The following is a 12,896-nucleotide window of genomic DNA, read 5'->3' on the forward strand; positions in this document are numbered from 1 at the left end:
AAAATGGAAATAACAATGCCTTCCTCACTTGCTTATTGTAAGAATCAAGTGAGTTAAAGTCTATACTGTGCCTAGTAGGTGATTTGGGAACTAAGAAGCACTCAGGATATGAGCTTTATGGAGTACCTGAAAACAGGAGTCACTTTTTCCCCAGATGAGAATATGGATGTTTGCAGTTCTTTATTTTGTTCAAGAATTAAAAGGGCAAACTGCATTGATTTCAGTATAAATTATTTCAGAAAGTTAAGGCAGGTCCCAAAGATAAAAACTTTGGAGTATGGGAAAATTTTCACTATTTTTCCAGATTTAGCAGAGCTCCATCATGTGAGGACAATGCAATTTTAGTGTACAATATTACCTTAGGGAACTGGAGCCATGCTTCTGACAAGTTTCTGTATCTTAATTTTGTATATCATTGTTTTCTCAGATGGCATTCATGGGGTTCTTTTTCCCCCATGAAAATGTCCCCAAGACACCTGCTCAGTTTATTTTGTAAAAGAGCATATAAATCAAAACAGGACAGAACATGAGGTTTCCTGCTTTGACAAAACCTCTTTTGATATTGTGGAAATTAGAAAAAAATCATATATTATTTCTCCAGTGAGCCAAAACCTTCACAGAATGGCAAAAATATCCAGGCTCTAACACACAGGGAGACAAAGAGACAATGCTGACGTTTCCCTGCATTAATGGTGGGTCAGAGCAGGCTGCACGTTCACCTTGATCGAGCCTCAGGGTGGAATGTTGGGTCACCAGCGGAGCTGGCTGCCAAAGTGAGGACAGGGGCACAATGTTCATTGGCTTTGGGGACCTTGGTACTTCACTGAGGAAGTCTTGGATGGAGAAAAGGTAGGATGAGGAGCTCTCAACCCTGGTTGGGGGGCTGGTGAGGTGGGGGAAGGTCACAGACCTGCTGGGTGGCACTCAGTTCTTGACCTCATCTTTGGTTTTCCATATTGAGCAGAACCTCTGTCTTGGAAACACTGTTACTTCCACAGAGGGCATAGTCCTGGATTCAGCCATACAGATCCTGAGCTCCATTATCTAAAGTCCTGGAGTACGGAGAACTTGAATCTGAAACTATGTATGTGTGGTCCTATGGTGTCTTCCCAACCAATTTGTAATGGTTCTAAAATCACTGTATAGATTAAACACAAGTACTTGCTTACTGCACTGTTACTCTGTGTTACAAATTGGGCTATGTTCTCCATTTCACTCTATAACACGTCTATGAGGTAGGTACTATATTTACCCGATTTTACAAATGTGGAAACTGGGGCATTTTAAAGAGTATGCACTTTACCAAAGTATACAAAATCCCATGCTCTAATCTAGTAGTTCTCAAATTCCACTGCAATCAAAATCACTTTAAAATATATATATATATATATATATGTATATATATATATATATATATATATATATATATATATATATATATACATATATATATAAATAACTGGTCCAATTCCCAGAGATTTCAATTAAATTCGTGGTTGGGCCGAGGTATCAATCATAAAACAAAAAACAAAACTAACTTCCCCAAATTATTCTAATGTGCAGCCAGAGTTGAGAAGCCCTGTTCTAAGCCATTACACTATATCAGTGTTTTCCAAAATTGTTTTAACTCTCCAGTAAGAGACTCATTTTACATTATAACTCAGTAGATAGATATAAAACTGAAACAAAAATTCACAAAACAATATTTATGCTTACTACCTGCAAGCATTTGTTTATTTTCTATTCTAGTCTAGTCTATAACATTTTGCATTGCTGGTTGCAACCTACTGAATTGATTTTACAACCCATTGACTGGTTGCTAATCAGGGTTTGAAAATCACTGCTCTTTACACTGCTTAATAAAAATGTGCCTCATTTTGCTACCTCTCCCTGCTGTATATTCTAGTTGAGCCTCACTCTCCACATGAAAGGCCACTCATTCCTTGAGTGCTGAGAGACCATTCCCATCTACTTCCATCCCGGCATCCTCCACTCATTCTACATCCTCCTCTTACAGTTGGTTGCCTACACACGGAAATTGACTCTGTCACATTTTCTTCAACATATGATTCTTACAGCCAATCAGGTTATGACTCAAGAAAAATGACACTTTTAGGTCCAAGAACTGGTGACAAGTTCATAAAATTTATTTCATTCTGGAGCAGGAAAAACCCAATACTATTAGCTTTCTATTGTTGTGTAACAAATTACCACAAATTTAGTGGCTTGAAACAACAGGTTCCACAGGTCAGATATGGAGGAACAGGTTAGTTAGATCATCTGCTCAAGGTCTCACCAGGATGAAATCAAGGTGTTAGCTGCAGCTGTGATCTCATCTGGGGCTCAAGTTCTTCCTCCAATCTCAAGAGTTCAGTTATTTGGGGCTGTGTCTGTAGAACTCATGGTGGTTGGCTTCTTCAAGGTCAGCAGAACTCTCTTTACAGGAATGGTTCAGTCCCTTTTTTAATGGCCAACCTGATCAGGCCACACCCACCCATGATGATCTCCCTTGTGATTAAGTATTAAAAATCAACTAGTTAATAATCTAATTGTGAGAGTGATATCCCATTCACAGTTCCTGCCTATACTCAAGGAGTGGGAATCATATAGGGTGTGTACATCGAAGACTTAAGGATCATCTTAGAATTCAGTCTGCCACACCAACCATCTCTTTTTTTCCCAAGATCTGTCCTGGTTGTAGCACTGAAAGTCCCACATCCCCCGGGAAAACACTTGGTCACAGGAAAACTGGTACAGTTGGTTACCTTACCAGTAGAAACTGAAGTCTCTCAGCTAGCACTTTTTATCTTCCATACCTAATGAAAGCCCAATTACAGGGAACCTGGATATGGAGTTTGTTCCTGTTCTCCTCTAATAAAATTTTTGTAAAGATGGATTATCAAGTAGTGTTCCTATGGTTAGATGCCTCAGAGTCAGCATCACAGAAACACTTGACCAAAATTTTATATTTCTCTTGTGGCATATTCCACCTACTGTGCACACCAAACAATGTTCACAAATGGAACACTATGGAGAGGAAAGGAATATCACATTTTTATGGTTCCTTTTGAATGCATTGTGTGTAACTTAATAAATGCAGTTTTATCTCAGTAAAGTAAGATTCTAAGTGTAGGCAACAATGGCTAAAGTTACCAGTGCTTTCAGATCAATCTAATTTAAATTTCAAACATCACTAATTAACATAAATCTTCTTTTTTCTCCCTCAATATTTGTTTTACACATTCCCACCTAAATTCAACAAACATGGTAGCTTAATAAAATAATACAAGAATTTTAGAATAATAAATGTGGTACTGCAACAACACTGAATTACAGTTTACTAGCACTTTTACTGTCTTCTTTCTCCCCCCCTTTTGAATATTTTAAGGCAAATAAAAACAAAAGGAAAAGGTGAGCTTCTGATTAAAAGCAAACCTTAATTTCATATTTCATTATGCACTATGCTTTCTTCCCATGATTGGAAAATTATTTTCTAAATCAAAAACTTAAACCAAGACAATTGGTTCCTATTTATTTCTATACAGATTATTTTACATCATTTAAAATTGGAATGCAAATTCCAAGATAAAAACTTAGAATATTTCCTCCCACAGTAGAATATAAGTTTTCAGCTTTTATAGGATATTAGTTCCCTGGAATTCTTGGCACTGGGATGTGATTCTTTGTATTACCTTTGTCTATTTGGAAGGATAGATCAATGGCCATTGTTCTTTTTATTATTTGATTCTAGCTTGAACTTCTCTCTCTGTTTCATATACCTTGGAACAAATTCAGTCGCATAAAAACACAGTCCTTAGACACCCACTTATTATAAATTACTTCTCATCCTACTTTTCATAGGTTTTACCATCAGCTCAAGAAATATCTTCAGAATATTAACAGACTTTAAAAATTCCACTCAAAATGACATTTGACTTTTCATTTAAAGTTTCAGATGCTTTTCTTTTTCATATGAATATTCACTGCCCATATCTCCTCTCATTTCCTTTCCAAAGGTCGACTTCAGCATGTAGGTGACAATCATTTGTTACTTCATGTCAAACATTTCTAATATAATGAGTTTATGTGTTGATTTTTAGTTTTTGTTTTGTTCTTTCCTGTGGAAGAAGAATCTGTTGAGCTTTCTAGTCTGACCAGTAATCAAACCTCAGCAAGACAATACTTCACTGTCCTGATGCCTTATCATCATAAACAAGGAGGCCATGTCACCACCCCAAACCTGGAACATCTGTTTTCTCACTTTCCAGCTTTTAGACATTAAAGTTGATTTATTTGAAGAAGCACTTAGTAGGAAAAGGACACGATTTAATACACATCATGGGATTCTGTAGTATATGCCTCACTGTATCTTAGTAAAACATATTTTAACATAATTGGTAATTCTGGAATCCTTCCCAGAAGCATAGAAGTGCCTATAATGGGGGTAGAACTGAACTGCCAATGCTAAATCCAGACACATATTTCAGACTCTTAATTCCGCCATATGAAAATGTCTTTCCAGGCCTTAAAAATAAAGAAAAATACTTCATTCAGAATGTTTAAGTATATCAAAGAGCACTGTTTCCTGGTTACTGCCAATGTTCACTGTTAAACACAGGGGGCCTGGAAGGAAACACAGCTTGTTTAGAAATAGAATATTCATCAAGATATAATGGCTGATAATTATATTGCTTCATTCCCAAGTTGTTTCCCAAAGAAAATGTAAAACAACACATACATGATGGCATCATATAACCACCAACTGGCCGAAAGAACTTACTAGGAAGAAAATCAGCTTTTAAAAGGAACACAAAAAGGAATAGACATACTTCACTCTGTACGACAGACTCTAGGTCCATCGACCTCATTACAAATAGCTGAGTAATATTCTTTTTATGGCTGAGTAATATTCTATTGTATATATGTGCCACATCTTCTTTATCCATTCATCCGATGATGGGCACTTAGGTGGTTTCCATCTCCGGGCTATTGTAAATAGAGCTGCAATGAACATTTTGGTACATGACTCTTTTTGAATTTTGGTTTTCTCAGGGTATATGCCCAGTAGTGGAATTGCTGGGTCATATGGTAGTTCTATTTGTAGTTTTTTAAGGAACCTCCATACTGTTCTCCATGGTGGCTGAACCAATTCACATTCCCAGCAGCAGTGCAAGAGTGTTCCCTTTTCTCCACACCCTCTCCAGCATTTATTGTTTCTAGATTTTTTGATGATGGCCATTCTGACTGGTGTGAGATGATATCTCATTGTAGTTTTGATTTGCATTTCTCTAATGATTAATGATGTTGAGCATTCTCTCATGTGTTTGTTGGCAGTCTGTATCTCTTCTTTGGAGAAATGTCTATTTAGGTCTTCTGCCCATCTTTGGATTGGGTTGTTTGTTTTTTTGTTATTGAGCTGCATGAACTGCTTATAAATTTTGGAGATTAATCCTTTGTCGGTTGCTTCATTTGCAAATACTTTCTCCCATTCTGAGGGTTGTCTTTTGGTCTTGATTATGGTTTCCTTTGCTGTGCAAAAGCTTTGAAGTTTCATTAGGTCCCACTTGTTTATTTTTGTTTTTATTTCCATTACTCTAGGAGGTGGGTCAGAAAGGATCTTGCTGTGATTTATGTCATAGAGTGTTCTGCCTATGTTTTCCTCTAAGAGTTTGATAGTTTCTGGCCTTACATTTAGGTCTTTAATCCATTTTGAGCTTATTTTTGTGTATGGTGTTAGGGAGTGATCTAATCTCATACTTTTACATGTACCTGTCCAGTTTTCCCAGCACCACTTATTGAAGGGGCTGTCCTTTCTCCACTATACATTCTTGCCTCCTTTATCAAAGATAAGGTGACCATATGTGCATGGGTTTATCTCTGGGCTTTCTATCCTCTTCCATTGATCTATCTTTCTGTTTTTGTGCCAATACCATAGTGTCTTGATTGCTGTAGCTTTGTAGTATAGTCTGAAGTCAGGGAGAGAAAGACAAATACCATATTCTAACATATATATATATATATATATATAGAATTTAAGAAAAAAATGTCATGAAGGACCTAGGGGTAGACAGGAATAAAGACATAGACCTACTAGAGAAAGGACTTGAGGATATGGGGAGGGGGAAGGATAAGCTGTGACAAAGCGAGAGAGTGGCATGGACATATATACACTACCAAATGTAAAATAGATAGCTAGTGTGAAGCAGCCGCATAGCACAGGGAGATCATCTCGGTCCTTTGTTACCACCTAGAGGGGTGGGATAGGGAGGGTGGGAGGGAGGGAGACGCAAGAGAGAAGAGATATGGGAACATATGTATATGTATAACTGATTCACTTTGTGATAAAGCAGAAACTAACACACCATTGTAAAACAATTATACTCCAATAAAGTTGTTAAAAAAATCACTTTCTTCCTGAAAAAAAAGATATACATGCACCCCAATGTTCATCGCAGCACTAGTTACAATAGCCAGACCATGAAAGCAACAAAAATACCCATCAACAGTACAACGTAATACTACTCAGCCATAAAAACGAATGAAATAATGCCATTTGCTGTGACATGGATGGACTTAGAGATTGTCATACTGAGTGAAGTAAGTCAGACAGAGAACAACAAATATCATATGATATCGCTTATATGTGGAATCTAAAAGAAGGGTACAAATGAACTCATTTACAAAACAGAAATAGAGTCACAGATGTAGAAAAGAAACTTATGGTTACTGGGGGGGAAAATGTGGGGGGAGGGATAAATTGGAAACTGGATTGACATATACACGTTACTGTATATAAAATAGATAACTAATAAGAACCTACTGTATAGCACAGGGAACTCTACTCAATACTCTGTAATGACCTATATGGGAAAAGAATCTAAAAAAGAGTGGATATATGTATATATATAACTGATTCACTTTGCTGTACAGCAGAAACTAACACAACATTGTAAATCAAACATACTCCAAAAAAATTAATTTAAAAAATTGGAAAAAAAGGAATAGACAATAAACATCCAGTATTTGATAAACTCATGGAGAAGCCAAATACTCAAGTTGCCTCTAATTAATTAATTAATTAATGTATTTATTTGCAACTGAGATTAAATTTAAACCACCTCAAATCTAAGGAATGCTGGCAGCTGAGGTTCTGGTAACTTTGTAAACAAGTCCACCATGTGTCAATCTATCTTTTAGCCTTAACAAATTTTGAAGGATTGGTTCACTAAGTTTGTTCACTCCTTTATGAACCTTGTCCAAATAGACTATTTTATGTATTCATTTGGTGACATTATCTGAACATCCCAACATTTTTAAAGAGGCTTCTGCTTCCTGGTGGCTGAGTAAACTTCATTTAGAACATACAGATATATTTAGGGATATGCCTAATGGCATATGGTTTAGATAATGTATATACACTGGCTTAGACAATTTCATTTGGCATTGAGAAATTCCAGCACCTGTCTTCCCAGAGAAACTACCAACTTATAAAACTGGAAACCTGGTTGGAGTTATTAACCCAAAGCACTTAGGGTTTTACAACTAGCACATAACAATTTTAAAGATTAGTTCTAACAATATTCAGGAGTCTACAGTACTAATCAAAAAATGATATATTTCTAGTTCTTATGAAACACTCAGGTTCACCTTCTCACCTACAGACCTCATCATAAAGCACAGCATGTATCTTGTAGATATTACTGCTTTGTGTATGTGTGATCAAAGGTTATTGCACTCTATCCTATAGATATTCATATGGAAAACTATACTTCTTTCCTCGATGATGATCCTTGTAGCTTTGTTTAGATGATTATGTCAGCTCTTTCCTCTTAATTTTTACCTCATTCTCTATACAATTATTTGGCTCTGGGCAAGGAAAATGAGGCTTCTGAGTGCTTAACAATTTAGTAGAGATGGACATGTAAAAATTGCACATCCTATTTGGTTAACTGCACCCTTACTTACCTTTTAACTTTTTTTCAGTTCTCATTCTCTAGTATGGAAGCATGGTTTGTAATAGCAATCAGATTTAGCCCTTTATTTCTATTCTGGCTCCCACTACTCTGGATTATTTGCAAGACCACAACAATCTCCAAACTAAATTCCTTGTCTCAAGTATTTTTGTCCTCTAATCCACTCTTCATACCACTGTCAAATTTATCTCTTTCAAGCACCACTTACAATTTGTAATCCTTTTTGTCCATGTACCTACAAAGGTACCCTGCTGTTTACTGGATCAAATCCAAACTCATCATTTGACAGCTCAAACCCCATAATCTAATACAACACTCCCTCTCACTAGCCAGTGATACTGACCTTCAGTTCTGGTTAGGTCACATCTCTTCTCAACCCATTCACACTCCCCACAAAAGTCATGACACATTTATATGATTCAGCTATTAATTTATATTGTAAAATGAATATTATGTTAATATAACAAAAAATTCAAGACAAAACTGCCCACAAGCTCATAGCAATCAGATATGTTCACTTGTCTTTTCTTCACATAATAACAACAGCAAATAATGATATAGTATTTATCATGTGTCTGCCATATTCTAATAGCTTTAAAAATATGATCTGTATAACCAGCATCTGTAACAAGCATCTATTCTGATTGGTTGCTGCTTGTGCCACACTACTTGTTAAATATAGTGACTATCATCCTTGGTAACAGGAGTGGTCAGAGAAAGCTTTTATCTGTGCTGAATTAAGGGAGGGAGTACTGAAAAGTGTTTCAAGCAAAGGAAGTGATATGCTATGGGTCATCAGCGTCTAAGAAAACATAGGAAATTGAAAGTAGGCCGGGGCACCTGGAGTGAAAAGGGAGTAGGAGATTGAGAACAGATGATAGAAAGGCATGCTCCAGAAAGATCATTATGGACCTTGAAAATCATTAAAGCAAAGAAGAAACTAAAGTAGAGAAATGATATGTTCAGATTAGTATTTTAGAAATTTACTCTGTCAGCAATGTGGGGAATATATTTAAGAGGTTAGGTTGTAGGTAGAATTACTTGTGTGGGGGAACTCTTTTCTGTCTCTGTCACATTTGTCTATCTCAGGTTCTATTCTGTGAACAGTATTGAGTTTTTTTTTCTTTTTTTTTTTTTTTGCTTTTGTATTGAGTTTTAAACTTCTTTCTCACATGAAAGTGGGATACAGCATTTTACCTCTTCTCCCAAAAACTGTCTGTCAGTACAACAGGAATGCCCATGTCTGTCCTGTATCCACATAACTCTCTAGATCAATTGTTTCTAAGGACTTGCTGTGAAACAAAATAGAAACCAAAGACTTTCTTTTGGCTTACAATGTCCTCTATGATCTTTTCTCTGCCCAAGTCCATGAACTGATCTCGTATCATTCTCACCTTCACTCACCATGGTCCAGCCACACTGGCTTTGTTTTATTATTTGAATAAATGAAGGACTTGGTGTTAGTTGTTTACTTCTGCCTAGAATGTACCAACAACCTTCCATTCTTTATCTCCAATGCTACTACAGCTAGATCTTTTTTCTTCATATCTCAGCTTAGATATCACCTCAAAGAGGCCTTTCCTAGCCACTAAATCTGAAGAAACCAAAGAGTGTTCAGCCTATGTTTTCCTCTAGTTTTATGGTTTCCAGCCTTACATTTAGAATTTTAATCAATTTTGAGTTTATTGTTGTATATGGCATTAGAGAATGTTCTAATTTCATTCTTTTACATGTAGCTATCCAGTTTTCCCAGCACCACTTATTGAAAAGACTGTATTTTTTCCATTGTATATTCTTGCCTCCTTTGTCATAGATTAATTGACAATGGGAGCATGGGTTTATTTCTGGGCTGTCTATTCTGTTCTACTGATCTACGTGTCTGTTTCTGTGCCAGTACCACACTGTTTTAATTACTGTAGCTTTGTAGTATAGTCTGAAGTCAGGGAGCATGATTCCTCCAATTCTGTTCTAATTTCTTAAGATAATTTTCTTGTTCCCGATCTTAGAGAAAATGCTTTCAGCTTTTCACTGTTGAGTATAATGTTATCTGTGAGTTTGTCATATTTGACCTTTATTGTGTTGAAGTATGTTCACTCTATGCCCACTTTCTGGAGAGATTTTAATTATGAATAGATTTGAATTTTGTCAAAAGCTTTTCCTGCATCTATTGAAATGATCCTATGATTTTTATTCTTCAATTTGTTAATGTGATATATCACATTAATTGATTTGTGGATATTGAAAAATCCTTGCATCCCTGGGATAAAGCCCACTTGATCATGGTGTATGATCATTTGCTGACAGTCTTTGACATAAATTATAGCAATATTTTTGAATTTATCTTCTAAAAAAAGGAAATAAAAGCAAAAATAAACAAATGGAAACTAATTAATCATAAAATCTTTTGCACAGCAAAGGAATATATCAACAAAATAAAAAGATAACCTGCCGAATGGGAGAAAATATTTGCAAGTAATGTGACTGATAAGGGGTTAATAACCAAAATATATGAACAGTGCATATAACTCAACATCAAAAGAACAAACAACCTGACTAATAATAAGAAGAAGACCTGAATAAATATATTTGTAAAGAGAACATGAAGATGTTCAACAGGCAGATGAAAATATGCTCAACATCATTAATCATCAGGGAAATGCAAATCAAAACCACAAGGAGATATCACCTCACACCTGCCAGAATGGCTATCATCAAAAAGGACACAAATAACAAATGTTGGAGAATATGTGGAGAAAAGGGAACATTTGTACACTGTTGCTGGGAATGAAAGTTGGTGTAACCACTGTGTAAAACAGTACAGAGGTTTCTCAAAAAATTATAAATAGAACTGCCATATTACCCAGCAATCACACTCCTTGGTTTATATCTGAAAGAAACAAAAACACTAATTTGAACCCCTCTCTTCCTCGGAACTCCCTATGGGGGTGGAAGCCATCTTCTACTCAGCATCATGGCTGCTCTCAGATCCCTCGTGAAGCCCAGGATCATCAAAAGGAGGACCAAGAAGTTCATCCAGCACCAGTCAGACTGATATATCAAAATAAAGTGGAACCGACAGAAACCCAGAGGCATTGACAACAGGGTGTGAAGGAGATTCAAGGGCCAGATCTTGATGCCCAACATCAGTTACGGGAGCAACAAGAAAACAAACACATTCTGCCCAGCAGCTTCTGGAAGTTCCTGGTCCACAGCATCAAGGAGCATGAAGTGCTGCTGATGTGCAACAAATCTTACTGTGCTGAAATTATTCACAATATCTTATCCAAGAACCACAAAACCATTGCAGAAAGAGCACCCCAGCTGTCCATCAGAGTCACCAATGCCAATACCAGGCTGGACAGTGAAGAAAATGAATAGACAGCTCATGGTGCACATTGTGTTTGTGTTAATAAAACCACAAAACTCGAAAAAAACCACTAATTTGAAAAGATACATGAATCCCAATGTTCAGAGTAGCATTATTCACAGTTGCTAAGATATGGAAGCCACCTAAGTGTGTTCTTTTATTCTTTTTTTAACATCTTTATTGGAGTATAATTGCCTTAAGCTGTTGTGTTAGTTTCCACAATATAACAAAGGGAATCAGCTATACGTATACATATATCCACATATCCACTCCCTCTTGCATCTCCCTCCTACCCTCCCTATCCCACCCCTATAAGTGGTCACAAAGGATGGAGCTGATCCCCCTGTTCTATGCAGCTGCTTCCCACTAGCTATCTATTTTGCATTTGCTAGTGTATATATGTCAATGCCACTCTCTCACTTCCTCCCAAATTATCCATTCTTCTCGCTGTATGCTCAAGTCCATTCTCTACATATACGTCTTTATTCCTGTCCTGCCTGCCCCTAGGTTCTTCAGAAACATTTTTTTTTAGATTCTGTATATATCTGTTAGCATACAGTATTTGTTTTTCTCCTTCTGACTTACTTCACTCCATATGACAGTCTCTAGGTCCATCCACCTCACTACAAATAACTCAATTTTGTTTCTTTTTATGGCTAAGTAATATTCCACTGTACATATGTGCCACATATTTTTAACCATGCATCTGTTGATGGACACTTCTGTTGCTTCCATGTCCTGGCTATTGTAAATAGAGCCGCAATGAACATTGTGGCACATGACTCTTTTTGAATTACGGTTTTCTCAGAGTATATGCCCAGTAGTGGGATTGCTTGGTCATATGATAGTTCTATTTTTAACTTTTTAAGGAACCTGCAGACTGTTCTCCATAGTGGCTGTATAAATATATATTCCAACAAACAGTGCAAGAGGATACCATTTTCTCCACACTGTCTCCAGCATTTATTGTTTGTAGACTTTTTAATGATGGCCATTCTTACTAGTGTGAGGTGATAACTCATTGTAGTTTTGATTTGCATTCTCTACTGATTAGTGATGCTGACCATGCTTTAATGTGTTTGTTGTCAATCTGTATATTTTCTTTGAAGAAATTTCTATTTAGGTCTTTGGCCCGTTTTTGGATTAGGTTGTTTGTGTTTTTGATATTGAGGTGCATGTTCTGCTTGTATGTTTTGGAGATTAATCCTTTGTCAGTTGCTTCATTTGCAAATATGTTCTCTCATTCTGAGGGTTGTCTTTTTATCTTGTTTATGGTTTACTTTGTGTGGAAAAGCTTAAAAGTTTCATTAGGTCCAATTGGTTTATTTTTGTTTTCATTTCCCTTTCTTTACGAGGTGGGTCAAAAAGGATCTTGCTGTGATTTATGTCAAAGAGTGTTCTGGCTATGTTTTCCTCTAAGACGTTTATAGTGTCTGGCCTTACATTTAGGTCTTTGATCCATTTTGAGTTTATTTTTGTGTATGGTGTTAAGGAGGGTTCTAATTTCATTCTTTTACATGTAGCTGTCCAGTTTTCAAAGCACCAATTATTGAAGA

At 36.4% G+C, this 12,896-nt stretch overlaps 1 pseudogene across 1 annotated transcript; it reads left to right on the forward strand.

Annotated features, from left to right (window-relative positions):
* Nucleotides 1–10,896: 10,896 nt before the first annotated feature.
* Nucleotides 10,897–11,351, forward strand: LOC309978418 (large ribosomal subunit protein eL32-like; annotated as a pseudogene). The gene has a single exon. The product of its transcript is annotated as a large ribosomal subunit protein eL32-like (transcript).
* The last annotated feature ends 1,545 nt before the right edge of the window (nt 11,352–12,896 follow it).

The sequence above is a fragment of the Leucopleurus acutus genome (assembly GCF_964270905.1).
Source record: "Leucopleurus acutus genome assembly, chromosome: X".
NCBI classification, from domain to species: Eukaryota; Metazoa; Chordata; class Mammalia; order Artiodactyla; family Delphinidae; genus Leucopleurus; species Leucopleurus acutus.